Source organism: Bos taurus, chromosome 9, assembly GCF_002263795.3.
Source record: "Bos taurus isolate L1 Dominette 01449 registration number 42190680 breed Hereford chromosome 9, ARS-UCD2.0, whole genome shotgun sequence".
Taxonomy (NCBI): Eukaryota; Metazoa; Chordata; class Mammalia; order Artiodactyla; family Bovidae; genus Bos; species Bos taurus.
Window position 1 is genome coordinate 101,893,535 of NC_037336.1, and position 22,345 is coordinate 101,915,879.

General features: G+C 53.5%; 1 protein-coding gene across 2 annotated transcripts in view; it reads left to right on the top strand.

The window, feature by feature from the left end:
* The first annotated feature begins 1,965 nt into the window (after positions 1 to 1,965).
* The window catches only part of CCR6 (C-C motif chemokine receptor 6), a 32,226-nt gene continuing 11,846 nt past the window's right edge, over positions 1,966 to 22,345 (top strand). The window contains exons 1-2 of one of the 2 annotated variants that reach the window (XM_005211126.5): positions 1,966 to 3,946; positions 5,736 to 5,896. The gene's annotated coding sequence lies outside the window, so the exon portion shown is untranslated. Of the gene's footprint in view, positions 3,947 to 5,735; positions 5,897 to 9,403; positions 18,077 to 22,345 lie in introns of those variants that run through there. The other variant, XM_059889695.1, reaches the window with a different exon arrangement.

Consider the following 22,345-nt stretch of genomic DNA (forward strand, 5'->3'; position numbering starts at 1 on the left):
TCCTCCTTGCAGCAATGACATCTCCCTCCTCAGTGGATCATGCCCACCAGTATGTAAAGACCACTCATCTCTCCCATCTTAACAACAGATGTTTGGATTCCAGCGTCATCTCCAGCTCCTGCCCATTTCTCTCGTTCCCCTTGGGCAAGCTCCCTGAAGCGAGGGTTTGCATTCTCTCCTGTCTCCCACTGTCTTCCAGTTAGGCTCCTCTACCGCTCAGAGACCTTACTTTGCCAACAAGGTCCGTCTAGTCAAGGCTATGGTTTTTCCCATGGTCATGTATGGATGTGAGAGTTGGACTATGAAGAAAGCTGAGCACCAAAGAATTGATGCTTTTGAACTATGGTGTTGGAGAAGACTCTTGAGAGTCCTTTGGACTGCAAGGAGATCCAACCAGTCCATTCTGAAGGAGATCAGCCCTGGGATTTCTTTGGAAGGAATGATGCTAAAGCTGAAACTGCAGTACTTTGACCACCTCAAAGTGAAGAGTTGACTCATTGGAAAAGACTCTGATGCTGGGAAGGATTGGGGGCAAGAGGAGAAGGGGACGACAGAGGATGAGATGGCTGGATGGCATCACGGACTCGATGGACGTGAGTCTGAGTGAACTCCGGGAGTTGGTGATGGACAGGGAGGCCTGGCGTGCTGTGATTCATGGGGTCGCGAAGAGTCGGACACGACTGAGCGACTGAACTGAACTGAACTGAACCGCTCAGCAAACACTGTAACGGTTGCAGCGATCGCTGCTGAATCTGGTGCTCACTCCTCTCCGTTCGGGGCTGCTTGGTCTGCTGGCAGGGTTGACACAGTTGATTCATTTCCCCTTCTTGAAATACATATGTGCTTGGCCTCCAGGTCTCAGGCCCCGGACCTCTTCTCTTATCCATCTATGCCCTCTCCCTTGGTGATCTCATCCACCCAAGAGCTCATGGCTCCTAAATTTACTTCTCCAGCCAGTGCTGTCCTCGGAGCTTTATATTCAGGTAAGCAATTATTTGTTGTATTGATGTTTCCACTGGAATAGTCTAATAGGCATCTCTTACTTCTCAAGCTCCTAATGAGTTTCCTGATATTCTCCTCCACCCTCAACCTGCTTCTTCTGCAATTTTATATAATCAAATCCATCCACGGATGCTTTTGAACTGTGGCATTGGAGAAGACTCTCGAGCGTTCCTTGGACAGAAAGGGGATCAAACCAGTCAACCCTAAAGGAAATCAACTCTGAATATTCACTGGAAGGACTGATGCTGAAGCAGAAGCGCCAGTACTTTGGCCACCTGATGCAAAGAGCCAACTCATTGGAAAAGACCCTGATGCTGGAGAAGATTGAGGGCAGGAGGAGAAGAGGGTGATAGAGGATGAGATGGTTGGATGGTATCACCCACTCAATGGGTATGAGTTTGAGCAAACTCTGGGAGATGGTGAAGGACAGGGAGGCCTGGTGGGCTGCAGTCCATGAGGTCACAAAGAGTTGGACATGACTGAGCGACTGAACAGCAAGAAATCCATAAAGAAGGTTGAGTGCCAAACAATTGATGCTTTCAAATTGTGGTGCTGGGGAAGACTCTTGAGAGTCCCCTGGACAGTGAGGAATCAAACCAGTCAATCCTAAAGGAAATCAACCTGAATATTCATTGGCAGGACTGATGCTGAAGCGGAAACTCCAATACTCTGGCCACCTGATTCGAAGAACTGACCCATTGGAAAAGACCCTGATGCTGGGAGGGATTGGGGGCAGGAGGAGAAGGGGACGACAGAGGATGAGATGGCTGGATGGCATCACCGACTCGATGGACGTGAGTCTGAGCAAGTTCCGGGAGTTGGTGATGGACAGGGAGGCCTGGCGTGCTGCGGTCCGTGGGGCTGGACGTGACCTAGTGACGGAAGGGTGTCCGTGAGGCTGGACGTGACCTAGTGATGGAAGGGCAGTAATGCTTGACTGTGCGGTCCGTGGGGCTGGACATGGCCTAGTGATGGAAGGGCGTCCGTGGGGCTGGACATGACCTCGTGACGGAAGGGCAGCAATGCCTGACTGTGCCGTCTGTGGGGCTGGACATGACCTAGTGACGGAAGGGTGTCCGTGAGGCTGGATGTGACCGAGTGACGGAAGGGCAGCAATGCTTGACTGCTCAGGTCAGACACCTGGAGTCACCTTTAGTGCTTCTGTTCCTTTCAAATCCTACATCCAGTCTGTCAGCAAATCTCACTGCCTGTATCTCTGATGTAGGCACATCATATCTTACTGGGATGTTCTTCCTAACTCCACCTAGGTCCCCTTCATCTACATTTCACATTGCCCCCAGAGTCATCTTCTTAAAATGTAAGTCAGACAGCCCTTAACATGCAGTGTCACTCAAAACCTTCCGGAAGTTTCCCATCTCCCCCGAGGAGAAGGTGAAGTCATGGCAGCAGACTGGAAGGTTCCAGAACCTGGCCCCTCAGCCTCTTGGAGCCTAACAGTCCCCCCATTTCCCAGGCTCACTCCCGCCACACGACCTCCCAGGTTTCCCCTGAAGGTGTCGGGTGGGCGTCTGTCTGCGTCGGGGACACCATGTCCTTAAACGTCCCTCTCCCAGGGACACCTTTCCTGATGGGTGATCGCTGGCTGACCTGTCTGCCTGATTTTCCCCAAGGCACTTATCACCATCTACCGTATTGTACACCATTTTGTTTATTTATTTTGTTCATGCCCATGTCTCGCGACTGGAATGTAAACCCCATAAAGTGAAGGATTTTATCTGTTTCAGTCACAGCTACAACACTTTGGCCTAGAAAGCTTCTCAGCACATAATGGAGCTCAGTAAGTATTTGCTGAAAGCATAAATGAATTGTGGTTTAATTTTCAAATCCACTGCTCCTGATTTATAGGCTCTGGAGAAAACTACGAAAACATCCTTGTGTGCTTGTTTCTTTCCCTCAGGAAAATGCTTTGCCAAAATCATTTGTCAGGATTAAGCAAAAGGATAAACATGAAAAGTTGCTTCTACTTTTATTAGACATGTTAATTGACATTAACAATACTACATATAGTCATGTGGAAAAGAAAGCAGACGGCTGGACAAACCAAGGAGGAAGCTTCTCTTTTCTTGCCCATCAGGGTCACCGGTGTTTCTCTCAAGGGCCAGTTTAGGACTTTCCACAGAGGGGTTTGTGGCTCGACTCATTCTATTCTAGGTTTCAGAGAAGGTACCCCAGATTCCCCTCAAATTACAGGATTGTCCCCAGACTGAACAGTTGCTCTGGGGGTACAGATGCTCACAGGTCAGGTTACGACGTCACGGCTGCAAACTATAGACCATGGTGACATTCCTCCTTTACGGCTGGGTTACGCCTTCTTTTGGAGCTGACCACTGACCCACATTATTTGTGATGTGCTGATTCTCTATTTATCATTTTTACTTTTAAAGCATAGTCATGTGGTTTTTTTTTTTTTTTTTTTTACGCTTTTTGTTCTTTACAGTCCAGAATGTGAGTAGTTGTCTATAAAGTTCATTAGGTATTATGTGGAACTTTTCAGAGAACTTTATAATCATTCTGATTAATTTGTAATTTCCAAGAAGAATAAAAAATATTCCACAGACCAATAATTCTGAAACAAGAAAAAAAAATTTTTCTCTAAAATTGAAATTATTAAGTGACCTAGTTGCATAAGCTTGCCTTCCTTCCCCCGTCTTATTTTCTGCCATTCTATGACCTGAGGTATGTACTGGAGGAATAAAGTTTGTGGTGAGGCGCTCACCACACCGCCCAGCACGTGGGCACAGAATGAGCGCCAGGACACCCGAGGAGCAGGCACTAAAAATTCAGCCTCCGGGCCACTTCCGTCAGTACAAAGCCCGGGGGTTTACCCTGGCGAAGAGGAGTCTGAAGATTTAAGAGACCCGAGCTTCACGAGGGACAGCTCTGAGGCCCTTCATTTGTGGAATAAGGAGCTACTCCTCTGCCGGTAAGTTTTTATTTCATCTCGGAATTTAGAAAACGTTGTGTCCCTGTTGTGTCGACTGGTTAGTGTGTTGAAGGTAAAATAGTGTTGAGAAGCTCCGTATCGTCCCGTCAGACACTGGTCCTCACTTAGACCTCCTAGTCACGCCCTGGGGAGAGGAGGAGAGACACTGGCTGGTTGAGTCCAGGACGTGCTGGCTGCTGTTCCAGAGATGTCACCGTTACTGCTTATGTAATCTCACTCCAGTGTTCTTGCCTGGAGAATCCCAGGGACAGGGGAGCCTAATGGGCTGCCATCTATGGGGTCGCACAGAGTCAGACACGACTGAATCGACTTAGCAGCAGCAGCAATCTTACGTTGTATTCTAACTGCAGTCCTGGGAGCAGGTGTGATTAAAGAGTTAGAAAAAGCCACTCCATCCATGCTAGCGTGGAGGGAGCAGAGTCCCTTCAAGCCTCCAGGACCTGCTGACGCTGACCAGCCCTTGTGAAAAGGCTGTGGAAACACTGGCAAAGAACCTAATAAGCCACCGCCACCTTTGAATGAGCGATCTCACAGTTGAGCCTTGACTGTGAAGGAGAAACAGACTCTACAGACCCAAACCAGATGCGGTCTCCTTAACTTACTCTTTGCACCTGTGCTGGGCTGCATCATGCACAGAACGGGGTGCTGGTGGGTTAAAATGCAGATGGGGCGCAGGCCTGGTGGAGGGGAGGGTGCTGGCCTGGGTGACCCATGGTAGGAACTGCCCTAGAGCACAGGGTGGTGTCTAGGTGAGGGGACGGGGCAGAGCTGCTCCCATGCAGAGGGGGCACTTAGGGACGGGGCAGGGAGACGGGCAGAAGGCCAGGCGGCCTGGAGCCAGCTCCACAGGAGAGCAGGGCCCGCGGTGGGTGTGCCCCTATGGGTGGACGTGCTCGTGGGTCTGCTTCAAGGGGCTGGACGGTGCTGCCCTTCATGGGAAGACGTTCTTGTGACACAACCATCTTTCAAGTGAAAGTGACAAATAGGTGGTGATGAGTTTCACTCTGCTGTGGGTTCATGCATTTATGTCATTAAAAAATACTGCCATTCCATTCATATGACAGCACCGAGGCATTTGCCTTAATCTTTGGCTCGGTCTTCTCTTATTAAACACATCAAACCTCCTGAGCCCTCACTTACCTAGAGGTCTCTTATCGAATAGCATCAACCCTCTAAGACAAACTGAGAAAGAGGAAATTAACAAAAAAGAGCCTCTGCAGCTAAAATAGATGCCACAGAGCCCATCCCCCACAGCTTTTCTCCCAGGGGAGACCCTCAGGGGCTCATCGAGATGCACTGACTCTTATTTTAGGTGCTGTTCTGATAAGTAACACTGTTTGGTTTTCCAGGGCAGAGCTCAGAGAAGCAAAACGTTTCCAAGTGGGAAGGTCGCTGCTGAGTGAGACTCCGGGAGGAACGAGGCAGGGGAGAGGATGAGGTTGGGTGGGAACACCCTAGAACACAGAGAGGACAACTCAGTGTGCTAAACTTTGGGGCCATATAGGGCACAGCAGACGGCCCCAGGCATCTGCGTGGCCCCTGCAGAGGAGAAAATCACATCCACAGGGGTGACCACAAAGGAATTCAGAGGCAGGGCTGGAGGACGGAGATTTTACTAGAAGGAGCGTTTGAGCAAGAACCTTATAAATCAGATCTGAAATTTTAGAACACTTAGTCCTGGAGCTGATCGACCTCAGTTGAAAGAGAATTCAGAATTACCTTCCCCCAAGAGCAAGGTGAGTCAGACACCGTCGTGTTCCTTCATTAGGTCCACTCGGCCTGTGGGGCTCACAGCGGCGGACGAGGTCGCAGGATCCAAAGAGGAGGCCTTACTGGGGAGGACCAAGGTCTAGGATGCACAGTCCTTTGTGCTTTTTACAGGAGCTTTGGGAGTCGAGTGAGGAGCTGGAGGCCTGAGAAAGAGACCAGGTAACAAAGAAAAGATAGGGGTGTTGAGGCGGAGGAGGGAGCGGTCTGGGCGGAAGGTGAGGAGGGACACGGCGGAGCAGTGCTGAGACAGGGAGCAGTGGCCGTGGGCCTGGGGGCGCGGGCACAGGGACCGGGGCGGGTCCTGGGCGGGCAGACGCAGGGCAGGGTCCCCCGCCGCCATCGGGGGTCCCCAGGGTGGGGGTGGGGCCAGGCCTCTACACGACCCTCCTCAGCGTCCTTCTCCTGGATGGAATCGCAGGCACTTCCTCCCCGTGCTCTGTCTCCCCTTCATCACACCAAGCGCCAGAAATCCTCGGGTGAAGGGATGACCGGCTGCAGACTGCGGGCACCCTCTGGTTTCTCCTGCCCAGCCGCGCCGGGGCTGTCAGGGGCTGCGGGACCGTCCGGGGTTTGTTCGGTCAGGGTCTGGAGAGGTCATCCGGATACTCAGCCCACGTACTTGGAAGCCCCTCTCACCGGCAGAGGAGTCCTGTACCCGAAGGCTGGTCATGGCAGAGGAGGCCACGGCGGCCGCCGGCCGTCTCAGTGACTGCTGCTGTGACAGCCGGGGAGCAGCCGGCTTGCTGTCGCATATCACAACCCGGGCCTTTCTCATTTCTGTAGCAGCTTTATAAGTCAGCCTGGAGGTTCCCGTTAGACAGACTGAGAAAGGAGGCTTGAATCTGGGTCACCGAGGAGCACAATGAATCAGTGGCGGCCCCAGACTCTTCGCTCGGCCCCCACCGCGCCCCAGCGGGCACCGTCGGGAACTAAGGCTGGAGGTCCTTACTAAGGCTGGAGGGCTCGAGGAAGGAGGCTGTCGATGTTACTTGTGGGTTTATCTGACACCAGAATTATTCGCGTGGAGGTCCCCGCACGAAAGGATGTGTGGTTTTCAGGTTTGCTTCTGGCAGATAAACAGAGGTTTAGGAAACGGAAAGTCATGGTCTTGTGTGTGTAATTAAATGAAATGCCATGAAGTGGCTTGGCCTCCTTCGGCCTTTCTGTCGCTTTCCGGACTCTAACACAGGCTGCACCGTTCACACCCCTCCTCCCCTATTTGGCCGGCGGTGGCCTCTGCTCCCCAGCCGTGAGGTGGGGGGCTCCCTGGCCTCGGATGGGGGTCTGCAGGGGCCAGCACTAAGGCTGGCACAGAGCCTTCCCGCTCTGTTTTTCTTTGAGAATGGTATGCAAGTGTCAGCCATCTATTTTTTTAAAAAATTTTATTTCCTTGGCCATCCTGGGTCTTCACTGCCGCTCAGGCTCTCTCTAGCTGTGCTTGAGCGTCTCCTGGCAGTGCCTTCTCTCGCCGTGGGGCTCGGCCTCAGGGGCACTCGGCTTCATCACGCAGCACCCAGCCGCGGGAGCCGTGGCTCTTGGACTGAGTTGCACTGAGTCACCTGCAGTCTCCCTGGATCAGGGATGGAACGCGTGTCCCCTGCGGGAGCCGTGGCTCTTGGACTGAATTGCGCTGAGTCACGTGCGATCTTCCTGGATCAGGGATGGAACGCGTGTCCCCTGCACGCACTCGGCTTCATCACGCAGCACCCAGCCGCGGGAGCCGTGGCTCTTGGACTGAGCTGCGCTGAGTCACGTGCGATCTTCCTGGATCAGGGATGGAACGCGTGTCCCCTGCGGGAGCCGTGGCTCTTGGACTGAGTTGCGCTGAGTCACGTGCGGTCTCCCTGGATCAGGGATGGAACGCGTGTCCCCTGCACTGGATTCTTTACCGCTGCACCACCAGGGAAGCCCCCTGCGCCTTCTTGATGTGAAACGGGGGTCTTTCTGTCTTCCCCACTCTGTGACCTAATTCTATCCGTTCTGGTAAAATTAGTCATGCCCTCGATGAAGAGTTTCAAAGTAAGTCTGAGAAAAGCCAGTCCCACTGGAAGGTAGCTTTAATGCTACTTGGAGCGCTTTCCTTGGTCATAATAATCTTGCACAGGTTTCCCTGTTCTGAACTGGGGGTCATATGCAACAACTCCTTTCACCATTTCCTGGATCTGATTTGAAGGAAAACAGCATGTTGACTGCTCAGGAAACCAACGTGAAAGCTGTGACTACAGGGGCACTCAGAGCGAGGAGATTATCAGGAGCTATCTAGCAGGTGTAATTTTCCGGCGGTTCACCTGAATGATATCTGCAACAGTTACTGCAACTAGCCCTTTTCCTGTTCTCAGAGACCGTTTAGTTGTACAACCACGTATCTCCTTACTAAGCACGTGGAAAGGCAAAGACGCAGAAACAAAGTTGCTCAAGTTACTCTTCTCCCGTCTCTACCTCCTGAGCCCCCGCTGTTACCATTTCAGTGTATTTCTGCCCCGCCCTGTGTTCCGGGAGGACTGTAGCTTTACAGTTTTGTCCTGTCCCTATTTTTGCTTAGAAGCTTTGGTAAGAATAAGGCTGATCTAGAATATCGTGCTCAGGGTTAGAACTTTAAAAGTTGGGGCACCATATAAAAATTTTGCAAAGAAGTCTCTCTTCTCACGGGGTCAACCCACAACCTTGAAAACCTTCCTCTCCTCCCCCACTTTAGAGACACCAGGCTTTAGAAAGAGAGTGAATATTGGTTCTAGCCATGTCGTTTTTAAAATAGTGGCTGTGACCAGCATCTGGGACCCTCGCAGGGCACCAGTGTGTGTGTCTGGGTGATGGGGTCTCTTCCTTCTTGAGGAGCTCCGAAGTCAGCGGCCAGGAGGAGAGGATTCCAGACGCTCCGGCGTCCCTGAGGAGCCTGCCTCACCTCCCTGCTCCCCCCAGACCCGCCGGCTTTCCTGGAGCCTCGTACAGCCTGCCCCCGCCACCCTAACCCGAACCCCACGCCCCGTCCCTGTCCCCCTCCGCACACCCCTCTCCCACCCCATCACTCTTTCCTCCCAGCTCCCCTCTCCCTCCATCACCTCCCAGGACTCTGCTTTTTAGACCAGGTAGCCCCCTTTCCCTGGGCACGCGAGGCAGCAGAGGCATCCTGTCTGCAGCACATGCGGGGAGTTCAGAGGGAGGGAAGCCCAGACTCCGTGGCCGGGTGGCCGGGGCGTCTGACCCCCTGCCCCTGCCTGTGGAGACTGCCTCCTCCTGCCCTCAGGTCCTCTGGCCCACGGCCTCCCTTCTGGCACGACTGAGAACAAGGCTGCTCCTTTTCCACGCCAGCATCTTCCCCGTGGTCCCCTCTCCAGCCCTGGGGTAGCCGGCCGCCCCCCCCTTCCCGGTGCGTCCTGGTTCCAGGCCCCTCCTGCTCCCTGACTGTGCTCTGCGCTAAGCAGGCCTGCACGTGAAGGCTCCTGCACCCTGCCTGGAGGCCGTTACTGCCGTGGTCATCCAGACCCAGAGCGTCAGAAGTGAGTGAGCTTACTACAAACAAAGAGCAGAGGTGATGAGGGCGCTGGGAGCGCCCCGGCCGACCTCCTTACAGGCAGGGGAGAGTCGCCAGGACGCCGGGTCAGGCCAGCTCAAGGGTGAGCTGATGCTCCTCGTGAGTTAGCAGTCAACTTGTAGAGCCTCAAGACAAGGAAAATTCCTGCCGGAAGGGTGGCATTCGGTGACTGGTGAGGATGAGCTAGGCTGAGCACCAGAGTGGGTGTTTCTGCCTAATTTGGGATCAGAGAGCTGCCTGGGAAGATCAGGGGAGCCTTTGGCAACCGTTACAAAGGGCCTCAGTCAGTTCCGGAGGGGACCTTGGTTCTGGGCTCCGTGTCCGTGGCCTTGGGACAGGACTGTGTGATTACTTCCAATAGATCCTGGCCCGCTCGGGACTGCCCTGCCATTTCCAGGTTCTGGGAAGCCAGGCTGGTTGGCCACCCTAATCCTGGCAGCCCATGAGGAGAGGACGGGATGGCGATGCTGGCAGGAACCCTGGACCCCATCTCTGAGGGCTGAGGGCTGGCTCCCATCCCCGCATTTGTCCACCAGGTCCCTAACCCTCTGCTCTCCTGGGCTGTACCCGAGGGCTGAGCAGAAAAGCCTGGAGTCAGGAAATCAGGGCTCTGGGTGTTGAGATGGGGACCGTCTGGGTGGGCAGTCTCTGGCCCCACAGCTGCAGCTGAAGTCAGATGTGGGCCAAGGGTGGGTGGGGGGCCACAGGGGGGTCCGCTGACTCCTGGGGTTCAACCAAGTTTCACTTGCTCCTGTTGCCCTCTGCAGTGCCATCTGTCTCTTTGGGTCTTAGTGCCAATTTTTTAGTTTTATTTTCTATTTATTCATTTTTAAATTGAAGTATAGTTGACTTCTAATGTGTTAATTTCTGCTGCACAGCAGTGACTCGTTTATACATACATATATTCGTTTTTATTTTCTTTCCCACTACGCTTTATCACAGAGAATTGAACGTGGTTCCCTGAGCCATGCAGCAGGACTTTGTTGTTTATCACTGCCAATTAAAAAAAAATTTTTTTCTACATCTGTGGTCTCTGTTTCCTGAGACCACACTCTCTTCTTAGAGTCTTGTAATAATGCTTTCACTGAGACATTCATACTGAAAGCTTATCTTCCAAGAGCACTGTAAGCGCCAGTGATTACAGCGAAGGCCAGTCTTCAGCCCTCAGACTCGGCTCTGCAGGGCTTTCTCCAAGCACGTGGCTCCGGGCCTGCTGCACTGACACCGCGCTGACTTCCGAGTGACCGCTGCTTCTGGCCACTGCTTTCCTCCTCACTTCAATTTGTCCTTCTGCTTCCTGGCTTCCCTGACGGCCCAGAGGGTAAAGAGTCTGCCTGCAATGGGGCAGACCCAGGTTCCATCCCTGGGTTGGGAAGTCCGCTGGAGGAGGAAACAGCAATCCCCACCAATACTCTTGCCTGGAGAGTCCCATGGGCAGAGGAGCCTGGCAGGCTACAGTCCATGGGGTCGCAGAGTCATGCACGCCTGAGTGACCAACACTTTCCTGGGCTTCAGTGCAAGCCCCCAAGCTTTCATCAGCACCTCTGAGTTCAGCTGTGGCCTCCTGCCCAGAACTGCCCCTGCTTTGCGTTCTGGAGCTCCTCTGTGGGACGGCAGGGAAGGAGAAGTGGGGAGCAGAGGAGCAGGAGGAAGGGGTGGGGGGCCGGCTGCTGGAGCCGAACGCACAGGAGGACCCACACGGTGTGTGACTAGTCCGCACCTTCATCCTCCACGAGCCTCCTCTTCCCTTTATCAAGGAGGAGACGGACCTCCAGAGACCGATTTGAGGAATGCCCGTCACGTGGCTGACCCAGATCTGAAGTCAAGACTCCCCCGTGACACGAGACCTCAGTCTCCGCACCTCGGATGAGTCTCATTTCCTTCCTCTTCGAGCACTTTCCGTCCTTCTGTGTAGAAATGCGTTAGAAACCTAGAAGTAAGCGTCCAGGTCTGATCCCCCCACGACTGTTGAGGTGGAAAAGCAGTTATCATTTTCATTCCTTGCTCCTCTGGCTTCTTCCTGGCTTTTCAGAGCATCCTTTCTCTCCACGTTTATCCCAGAGGCACGCAGCCTGGGGGCATGGCTGGAAGCTCTGAGGTGTGTGCCCTTGAGGAAGCTGCCACGTCTCTGAGTTTCAGTCTGACGGCATCGGCACCCTCCGGCTTCCCGTTAGGATGAAGAGAGCAGGATGAGGGGAACACCAGGCCGGCTGGCTGCGCCCTCAAGCCTGCCAGCGGCTCTTGGCTCTGGGCCACCTCCCTCCTGCACGGCTCCCTGCCAGGGTCAGTTCTGGGAACTTAGCCCCTGCCCCTCCACAGAGAGGAAGTGGGGGAGATTTCGGGTTGACTTTAGTGCCTGGCAATGGTGTGTGCTGTATTTCTACCATTATTGCTTCAAGGGTACCTCAGATCAGCAGCCACTGGGGGCCAGAGACTGGGGAGCCCCGCCAGAGAGCACAGGGGGTTTTTCTGAGCTAGTGACTGACAGCGGGCGAAGGAGATGGGCGAGCCCCTCACTGCCCCGGAGGACAATGCTCAGGGCGAAGAGAGACAGGACATCGACTCCGCAGCACGTGCCCTAAACGGGGAGGCTGGGCAACTTGGAATCTCGGTCAATTCCAAGACACACGGTGTCAGCACGGCTGGCAATTAATCCCCTCAATGAGATGCTCAGTGAGATGCCTGAAATGCAGGAGCCCCGGGTTCAATCCCTGGATCAGGAAGATCCCCTGGAGGAGGGCGTGGCAACCCACTCCAGCATTCTTGCTTGGAGAATCCCATGGACGGAGGAGCCTGGAGGGCTACAGTCCATGGGGTTGCAAAAAGTCGGACATGACTGAGCGACTTCACTTCTTCACTTCTTCATGAGATGCTCTTTGTCCCTAGCGGGAAATTTGCTGGCAGGATTCAGTGAGGAGGGTTTCCTTATTTCTCTGCAGAGGAAATGACACACCCAGGGCCCAGCCCCAAGGCGCCCCAGTGAGACCCTCTGCTGTCAACCTTGCCCGCTTCACTGCCCCAACAACATCCCTGTTCAGACATCTTATTTCCCCCACCTCTAGCATCCTGCCAGCAAATTTCCCAGTAGGGACAAAGAGCGTCTCATAGAGGCTGGAACGGACTAAGAGCCCAGGTTGCCCAGCCTTCCTGTTGGCGATCTTGGGAGGATGCTTTTTGAACAAAGTCCGGTTTTGCTGTGATTTCTGTGTTTGTGACCCGCCGCTCTACTTCAGGAGGGGCTGCTCCTCCGGGTGGGACGACAGCCCCAGTCACTCAGGGCTGCTCGGCCGGCCACCTCTGGTTGTGGTGCCCCAAACGGTAACCTGTTGCCCCCTCCCTCAGCTCTGGGGCCGGGGGCTCAGTGGAGTGGTTCTCGGGAGCCTGTCATGCAGCTGCAGTCAGGCTGGCGGGGACCCGGGTCAGGGAGGCGCCGTGGCCTGGCTGTCCCCCGGGGTCTCAGCGGGACCCTTGCCACCCCCACGTGGCCTCCCCCCGGGGCCTGGGCTCCTCAGTGCAGCACGGGGACTGGGTTCCAAAGGACGCCTGGCCGGGGGGAGCCGCAGGACTTCTGTGACCCAGCCTCCGAAGCCCCAGGTTGTCACGGCCGGTGGAGCGATTGGCCCAGCAAGTCAGGAGACCGCTCCAGACTCCAGAAGAGGGTCAATGTCCCCTCTGACCGCGTGAGCTGCAGTCTCTCTCTCTTTTTTTTTAATTCTATTTTATTTTAAATTAATTTATTCATTTTAATTGGAGGCTAATTACTTTGCCCACCTAATGCTGACTCATTTGAAAAGACTGTGATGTTGGGAAAGATTGAGGGCAGGAGGAGAAGGGGATGACAGAGGATGAGATGGTTAGATGGCGTCACTGACTCGATGGACATGGGTTTGGGTGAACTCCAGGAGTTGGTGATGGACAGGGAGGCCTGGCGTGCTGCAGTCCATGGGTTCACAGTTGGGCATGACTGAGCGACTGAACTGAACTGAATTACTTTACAATATTGTGGTGGTTTTGCCATACATTGACATGAATCTGCCATGGGTGGACATGTGTTCCCCATCCTGAGCCACCCTCCCACCTCCCATCCCATAGTGCACCAGCCCTGAGCGCCCTGTCTCATGCATCGAACCTGGACTGGCGATCTGTTTCACATATGATAATATACATGTTTCAGTGCTAGTCTCTCAAATCATCCCACCCTCGCCTTCTCCCAGAGTCCAAAAGACTGTTCTATACATCTGTGTCTCTTTTGCTGTCTCACATATAGAGTCATCGTTACCATCTTTCTAAATTCCGTATATATGCGTTAGTATACTGTATTAGTGTTTTTCTTTCTGACTTACTTCACTCTGTATAATAGGCTCCAGTTTCATCCACCTCATTAGAATTGATTCAAATGCATTCTTTTTATTAGCTGAGTAATATGACGCTGCAGACCAACCCCCGCTGGGCCCACACAGCTGCCAGCGAACGTCAGATTCGGAACTGATCATTTATCAGGGAGGCCCGGGGTCCCCTGAGACACCAAAGCCGGATGGGCCACCTGCCCGTCAGCAGACACGGGTCACCCGTGTGTCACACGTCTTTGGAAATCAGCCACAAAGTTGAAAATATATGAAAACCTTGTCATCCCTTAGAGGGACACGCAGTTATCCGTGGTGAGGAAGCCCATGTGACTGAAGAACTTGCTTTAAAAAATTGTTGCCCAAAATTGTTTTAACTTTTATAATGAGAAATGTGTTTGCTCAGAGTCCATGCACATTCCCCCAAGTTCCTATTTTCCTTTTTTAAGAGTTTTATTTTCTACTGGGGAGCAGTTGCGCTGGGGGCGGGGTGGTAAAGCTTCTGTCCCCAACATGGGAGACTTGGGTTCAATCCCTTAGTCGGGAAGATCCCCTGGAAAAGGGAATGGCAGCCCATGCCAGGATTCTTGCCTGGAGAGGCCCATGGACAGAGGAGCCTGGCAGACCACAGTCCATGGGGTCACAAGGAGTCGGACACGACTGAGCGACTAAGCACAGCATACAGTAAGCAGAGTGGCTCAGTTTATATCTGTACCTGTGTCTCTTGTTTTTCAAATTCCCATTTAGGTAGTTACATAATACTGAGCAGAGTTCCCTGTTCCGTACAGTGGGTCCTTGTTGGTTATCTATGTTAAATATAGCCGTGTGCACGTGGGTTTGTTCATAACCTATGCACATTTCCCAAGTTCCTCTTTTCCCTTTTAAATTCTTCTTCCTCCTAGGGGGGAAAGCTTGTCTTCTCTGCGGGGCTGGGACTCCCTTCTTTCTGGTTCCACAGATCCTGCCCTGGAGGAGCTGCCTCTCCACGCCAGTTAGTAGGAGGGTCCCCGGGACTCAACACAGTCTCACCTCAAAGGGTAAAGCACTCCCCACTTGGCTGTGATGTTAATTTACCAAATAGCCCCTGGGCTTTGTCCTGGATGAACTGTTCACATTTCCTGGCAGGCTTTCAGACTGGAAACTGTTTATATAAATCGCACGACCTAGGGTGGACCTCTTGCTCTTTAGGTCCATCAGCACATCATGCAAATGAGCCCCAGCATCTTATTGAAGTAGTGTTGAGAGCTCACAGATTTTTAACGTGGGAAGTTTTTGCTTTTCCAAAGAAAGTATTTATTTCCTTGGCTGCGCCATGGCTTTGTTGCCTCATGTGGGGCCTTGCGTTGCGGCTCACAGACTCTAGCTGTGGGGCGGCGCTTAGCACGTGGAATCTCAGCTCCCAGATCAGGGATGGAGCCAGCGTCCCCTGCACTGCAAGGCAGATTCTTAACCACTGGACCACGAGGACAGTCCCAACATGGGGACGCTTCTAGAGAGAGAAGACAGATGGGTCTGAGCTTCTCAAGGATGGCATGTAGTTTGGAATCACTTTGAAGCAGAAGGAATTTGGGGGCAGAGGACACTGGAGGACAGCTCAGGCCCCCTGAGTCCCACCCAGGAGCAGCCCCGGGGTGGGTGGGAAGGCCACCGTCCGGGGCTGGAGCCCGTCAGAGACCAGGGCCAGACCCGCTGCAGGCTGGCTCCCGCCTGGCACAGAGGAGGTGCGCGAGGGGCAGTGGTCCCTCAGGGGGCGCCCCCTCCAGCCCTGGGCTCCCCCGATGGGCGGCCCAGCACCCGTGTCCGGGAAGGGAAGGCGCTCCAGGCCCCTCGTCTCCGGGTGCTGCCTCCTGGCACTGCTCTTGTCGGCGTGCTGAACCCCACTCGCTGCCCTTCGGGGTCCTCAGCAAAGTCAAGTCTATTTTTCCTGTTTTAGGCAGGCTGGGGCCGGGGTGATACTGAGCCACAAAAGGACATACCTTACCACCCTCTCGCCAAATAAGACTGTCGAAGGGGACGTCAGGGGGAACTGGTGGGTTAGAGGGTGTGTGACACCCATGTCCCTCGATCTGGCTGTGACCTGACTCTTGACCTCAGCCAGGAGCTGGCATGGCGGGCAGCCCTTCCAGCAGCTTCCGCCTGCAGGAGCAGGGTCTCAGAGGAGGCGGTGGCGGCGGTGGGGTGAGGAGCAGGGGTGCGATGGAGGGGCGGGAAGGACACGGTCCCCTCCTCTCCCTTGGGCGTTAGTCGTCCAGGTCAGGGACCGCTCAGGATGTCACGGGGAGGGTTCTTTTCAGAGGAGCGTGCAGGACACCGTGTCAGTGGAGAACCTCAAGACCCACCAGAGCAAGACAAGTCAGAACCCAGAGAGACTGTCCTTCCAAAGGATTGTTGTGAGAGAGGGAAGAGCATTTTGGGATGGCGGGGTCCTGGGGCCGTGAGGTCGTCCAGCCTCTCAGTCAGATGGAGAAAGGCTCTTCTTCTGCAGGTCGGGGGTAGGGGGGGCAGGGATGAGCAGAAACTGGGCAGGGAAGAAGCCCGCGAGGTCCAGGGAGAGGGTCCCGCTCTGTTCCGACAATTCCCAGGAGGAACAGAAAGGGCGCCGGGGCCATGCCACAGGGTGGCCGAGGCCTGGGGCGAGCCGGGCTCTGGGGTCCACAGCACGGAGACCCTGACCGATGCTCGGTCAGCACCCAGCCGAGGGACGGGGGCTGTGCGTGGGCAGCGTGGTCGGCTTAGCACGAGATGGGAGGGCAAGGCTCGGAAGGAGGGAACGCGTGACTCCACCTGGCCTTGCTCTCTGTTGGTCTTTGCTGTAAAACCTTGCAAAGACCAGGGAAGCCAGGCATGCTGCAGTCCCCGGGGTCGCCGAGAGTTGGACATGACTTAGCTATTGAACAACAGTAGCACTTTGCTCTCAGTCTTTTTATGAAACGATTTCCTGAGACTTGGATCATAACGACTCACTACATGATGGTGAACATATCTATGATTCTAGAATATTTTTTCTTTAACTTTTTTGCTGATTTCTTAAAGCCACTTATACTGAAAAACGAGCTCCCCTAGTGGCTCGTCGAAATGCTCTTCCTCACATCCATCCCTAGATCCAGCGACACGCACTCGGGAGGCTTCTCACCTGCCACCTCCTAATGGTCACGTGTCCTGCTGTTTAGGGTCTTGTGTGCTTTTAAGTTGAGAGATAATTGACATCTGCCATTGTATTAGTTCCAGGTGCCTGACACGGTGATCTGATATTTACATATATTGTGAAATGAACCATAAGTCTAGCTAGCATCCATCACCACACAAGATGTTTTTGATCCCAGAGGATACAACACCGTGTGTGTGTGTGTGTGTGTGTGTGTGTGTGTGTTAGTTGCTCAGTCGTGTCCGATTCTTTGCAACCCCATGGACTGTGGCCCACCAGGCTCCTCTGTCCATGGGATTCTCCAGGCAAGAATCCTGGAGTGGGTTGCCATTTCCTTCTCCAGGGGATCATCCCTACCCAGGAACTGAACCCCCATCTCCTGCATTGTACGCGGCTTCTTTACCACTAATCCACCTGGGTTTTTATCCTCCCAAAACTCGAGTTTATTGAGCACTTTCTCCACTCCTGGGCTCCCCTGGGGGCTAGGAGGGTGAAGCGTCTGCCTGCAATGTGGGAGGCCTGGGTTTGATCCCTGGGTTGGAAAAATCCCCTGGAGGAGGAAATGGCAACCCACTCTAGTACTCTTGCCTGGAGAATCCCATGGACAGAGGAGCCTGGTGGGCTGCAGCCTGTGGGGTCCCAAAGAGTCAGAGACGCCTAAGCGGCCCACTCACTGCTCAGCCCCACTCCAGGCACTGTCCTCCCTGCCAGTCTCGTGAGCCGTGCCTGCTGCCCCGTGGCCATCTGGGGCTGCGCACCGCAGCCTTCACTGCGCAGAGGAGGGCCTGGGGCTGCGGAGGGTCAGAACCTGGCTGTGGCGCTCAGCTTTCAGGCGAACAGGGAGGGGGCTCCAGAGGCTCCATCCACCGTGCTCAATGGTCTTTCTAAACCCTCGTACGTCTTTCCGGGCAGCACATGATACCGCCCTGCTCCCAGAGGTCGCTGGCCCGGAGAAGCCATGTTTGAGCGCGATGTCATTGCCACACCTTGAAAGGCAGCTCAGAGCTGTTCTTGCAGGGATAACCCCACCCAGGCCCCTCCCTTCTCATCAGCTCTACTGCTGCTCCAGGGAGTCATATGATCGTTTTATAACCTACAGGATATAGATGGTTAACCATCTGTATTTGGGCAAATAGGCGTTCCTTTTACATAGGAAGTGGTAATTCAGCAATTTGCTTCTGGTTAATCCTGGCCCCTCACTGCTTTTTTCTTAATGACCATTAGAAAGTGCGTCTGGCGAGAGGTCACAGAGGGGATGCCTGCGCCTGTGTGAGGGCCGTGTAGCGGAACCGTGCGCTCCGGACCACGGCCTCTTGGAGGTGAGCCTAAGCCCCTTTCAAAAACGTCTTTTCTTCTCTGATCCTGCGTCTGAGGAATATTAGACATGGATCTGCTTGCCTCTTGAGGATTCCAGGATGCTGGCGTGCTGTCTGTGTTTACACTTGATAAAGCACGCTCACTTCCACACGTGCAGCGTCCTTGCACTTTGAGGACTAGTGCTGTGGGGGAAGCTTGCTTTCCCCCTAAACGTACAGCAAGTGATTTCATCCTGTCTCGCACTAGAGCTTGGGCAGTTTGGTCATTGCCTCATAATGTGACATCCATGGGGCATCGGTCTGGGGAGAAATGTAGTTCTTTACTTAGATAAGGCCACAAAGAGTTTGGAAAGCCAAACCTGAGCTAAAAATGTGTTGGAGGTGATGAGAAAGGTGATTTAGGACAAAGTTCGAGTGAGGGTCTTGAACAGTTGGAGGTTGATTGGGAAGGAGCTTGTCAGGCAGTCATTTAAGAGAAATTGATGTGGTGGAAATTTTTATGAGACTCAGCACAACGCAGGAAAAGCTCTGATAATGGCTGCAAAGCCCACAGTGACGAGGGAGGTAGCGTCTCATGACTATAAAAGGGTGCATGGGGGTCTTTAAGACAGTCTCCACCGATTCCTCCAAAGCCCAGGTAGTTGCAGAAAACAGATATTGTAGTGATCAGCACTGGAAAGAAACCAGTGCCAAGTCTGAATTAGTCACTAGTTCTTGAAATGATTAGAGGTGTAACATTAATTACTGTAAATGAAAAAGAAAAGGTAAAATGAGCTTTTGAAGAAGCAAAAGGAACCAGAAGGGAAAAAAAAATACAAACCTATATTCAACTCACTGGAAAAAACCTTCTGGCTTCTTTCTTAACCACGTTTATGCAAAAGCAGAAGGAAGCCAGCCTAGAGTTTCAGCTCCACTGACATTCATCTAAAAAAGGATAAAACGCTGTGTGCCTGTGAGTCAAGTGAGTTAAGACAGCAGTGGCATGGCATTGAATGCCTACCTCTGTGGTATGTAAGGCTCTGATGTCTATAATGTTTTAAAGTAAGGACATTATTTAAGATCTTGTGGGAACTGTATAGTCCTTCAGTAAGACCGGCTGGAGACAAGGTGAATTAGAATGAGCTGCAGTCTTCTCATTTGTAAAGTGGGTATGCTGTCGTTTAGTCACTAAGTCACATCTGACTCTTTGCGACCCCACGAACTATAGCCTCCCAGGCTCCTCTGTCCATGGAATTCTCCAGGCAAGCATACTGGAGTGTGTTACCATTCCCTTCTCCAGGGCAGAGAGTGAACCTGTGGCTCCCACATTGGCAGGCGGATTCTTCCCCATTGAGCCACGAGGAAAGCCTGTAAAGTGGGTGTAAGTCATCTGAAAGGGATGTTGAGAGACTTAGCACGGTCATAGACATACAGCAGGGATCCCAACGCCCACTGTGTGATTGGAGCATAAAGCGTGCACACCCGCCCTCCAGCCTCAGCAAACATGCACATGCATGTACACAGGCCTACACACACACACATGCCTCCACGCGTGCACACTGCACACACGCACATACACATGCCACACACACACGTAACACACAGCGCACACATGTAACACATAACACACGCCTCCATGTGTGCACACACCACACACACATTATACACACACACATGTAACACATAACACACACGCCTCCATGTGTGCACACACCACACATGCACATACACACGCCACACACACATGTAACACACAGCACACACATGTAACGCATAACACACACATGCCTCCATGTGCGCACACATCACACACACAATATACACACGCCACACACACATGTAACACACAACACACACATGCCTCCATGTGTGCACACACATATACACATGCCACACACATGTAACACATAACACACACATGCCTCCATGTGCGCACACAGCACACACACATTATACACACGCCACACACATGTAACACATAACACACATGCCTCCACGTGTGCACACAGCACACACACATTATACACACATGTAACATATAACACACACATGCCTCCATGTGTGCACACAGCACACACACATTATACACACGCCACACACACATGTAACACATAACACACATACACATGCCCATACACGCAATGTAACATCCACACACGCGCGCAGAGTTATGTACCCACATGTATGCTCGAGCATGTGCGTACTTACCATGTACACACGTGTACACACACATACACCTTTTGTTCCTGTTCCTTGTCTTGGGGGCATCACTATTATGAGAATAAGCACAGATTGAAAACCGTCTGCTTTAATTTTAGCAAACGGTTAAGCTTGTTTAATTTGTTTAAATGAAAACTTTAAGGTTTCCTTGCTGATAATACTTTGATAAATGTTAATGCTTCTGCATATTTAATTTTCATGGGTAGAGTCTGCCCTTGGTCAAAGGGACCAAAGGCTGAGGGTGGCCTATTGCCCACCTCTCCTGCTTTTCCAGCTGCCTCCCCTCCTCCCCTCCCCTCCACTCTTCCCCTCTTCTACCCTCTACTCCCCTCCACCCCCTCGACACCTCCCCTCCCCTCTACTCCCTCCCCTCTTCCCCTCTCTACACTCTACTCGTCTCTTCCCCTCCTCCCTCCTCCCCTCCCCTCCTTCCCTCTCCCCTCCTCCCCTCTCCCTCCTCCCCTCCCCTCCTCTGCTCTACTACACTCTACTCCTCTCCTCCTCTCCTCCCCTCCTTCCCCCTCCCCTCCTCGCCCCTCCATCCCCCTCCCCTCCTCCCCCCTGCTTCCCCTCCCCTCCCCTCCCCTCCTCCCCCTCCCCTCCCCCTTTCCCCTCCTCCCCTCTACTCCTCTCCTCCCCTCCCCTCCTCCCCTCCCTGTCGGACTACAGTTCACAGGGTCACAAAGAGTCAGACACGACTGAAGCCTCTTAGCACGCATGCAGTATAAAGACTGCACGTGATCAGGAAGGCAGAGGAGAGCATAGACATGAGGAGAATGCCAAGAAAGATACAAAAAGACTGAAGAAAGGTCCTGATGAAACACACAACGTGTAAAGTGAGATCACACACAGGTGACTTCCCTGCTGGTCCAGGGGTTACGGCTCTGATTCTACATTTAGAAATTGAAATTGAAAACAAATTATAATAGCATCAGAAAACATGAAATCAAATATTTATGGACACATCCCCCCTCCTCCCTCCTCCCCTCCCCTCCTCCCCTCCTCCCCTCCCCTCCTCCTCCTCCTCTCCTCCCCTCCTCCCCTCCTCCCCTCTCCTCTCCAGTATCCTGCTCCCCTTTGCCCCACACGCTTCTGGCCCCAGCAAAGAGCCGACCAGTAATCCGTCTCCCTGCGAGCCCGTCCTCGGTTACCTGGCCCCAGCGAAGACACTGCCTGCTGAGGGCCTGAGCCATTCTGTGTCCTTGTCCTCTACCTGTGAGCAGGCTTCCGAAGCCCTCAGAGTCCCGAGAAGAGGCCTCTGTGCAATGGAGGCCCCGGGGGGCGGCGGGGGCAGCCTCTGGTGGGCTTGAGAGCAGCTGGGCCGGGGGAAGGGCCACGGCCCTCTGCACTGCTGTTCTGATCTGAGGACACGTGCCGTGAGGTGTTCTTTGCATTCCTGAGCGAGGCAGTCAGTTAGCTGCTCGTTTCAGAGGTGCCTTCTTTAGTACACGGTACCTAATGACAGCGGTCCAAGGCAGCCATGTTGCTTAATCGTGATGAAATGTAAATTAGCATTGTGAACACCATGTTAAAGATGTTGGTCTAATTAAGTAGCGCTAAGGTTTCCCCGAGTCTTCGCGGTGTGACAACTGAAGGCAGAGGCTCGCTCCCCAAGGCTCCATTCAGCCTTGGGTTCTGGCACGTCTACTTGTCATTTATGGCCTCAAACCTTCAGTGCAAAAGTCGTGCAAAGGTTCAGCTTGTTGCTGTGTGCCTCTGCCAAAGGAAGAGAAGCCATTCGATGGCCTGAGTTTTAGAAACATGAGTTCTGTGTGTCCGCGATGAGAAGTGACTCCGCCGAGGCTGGTGCAGGGCCTGTTCGCCGTCCCCTTCCTGCAGTCTCTGAGGGTGCATCTACTCCTGGCCACAGCCTGGCATGGAGACCAGCTGATACCGAAGGGGAGGCCTCCCTTGCCTTGGGGATGTCCTCCCAGCACTGGTCCGAGCTCCGACCAGTGCTGGCAGCTCGTGGCTAGGCGGCTCGTGGGCCTGACGTTTATGCTTGTCTCGGAAGGAAGGGAGGGAGGGCGGAAGCAGGGAAGGAAGGACTCCTCTCCGTCAGCTTTTTCCAAA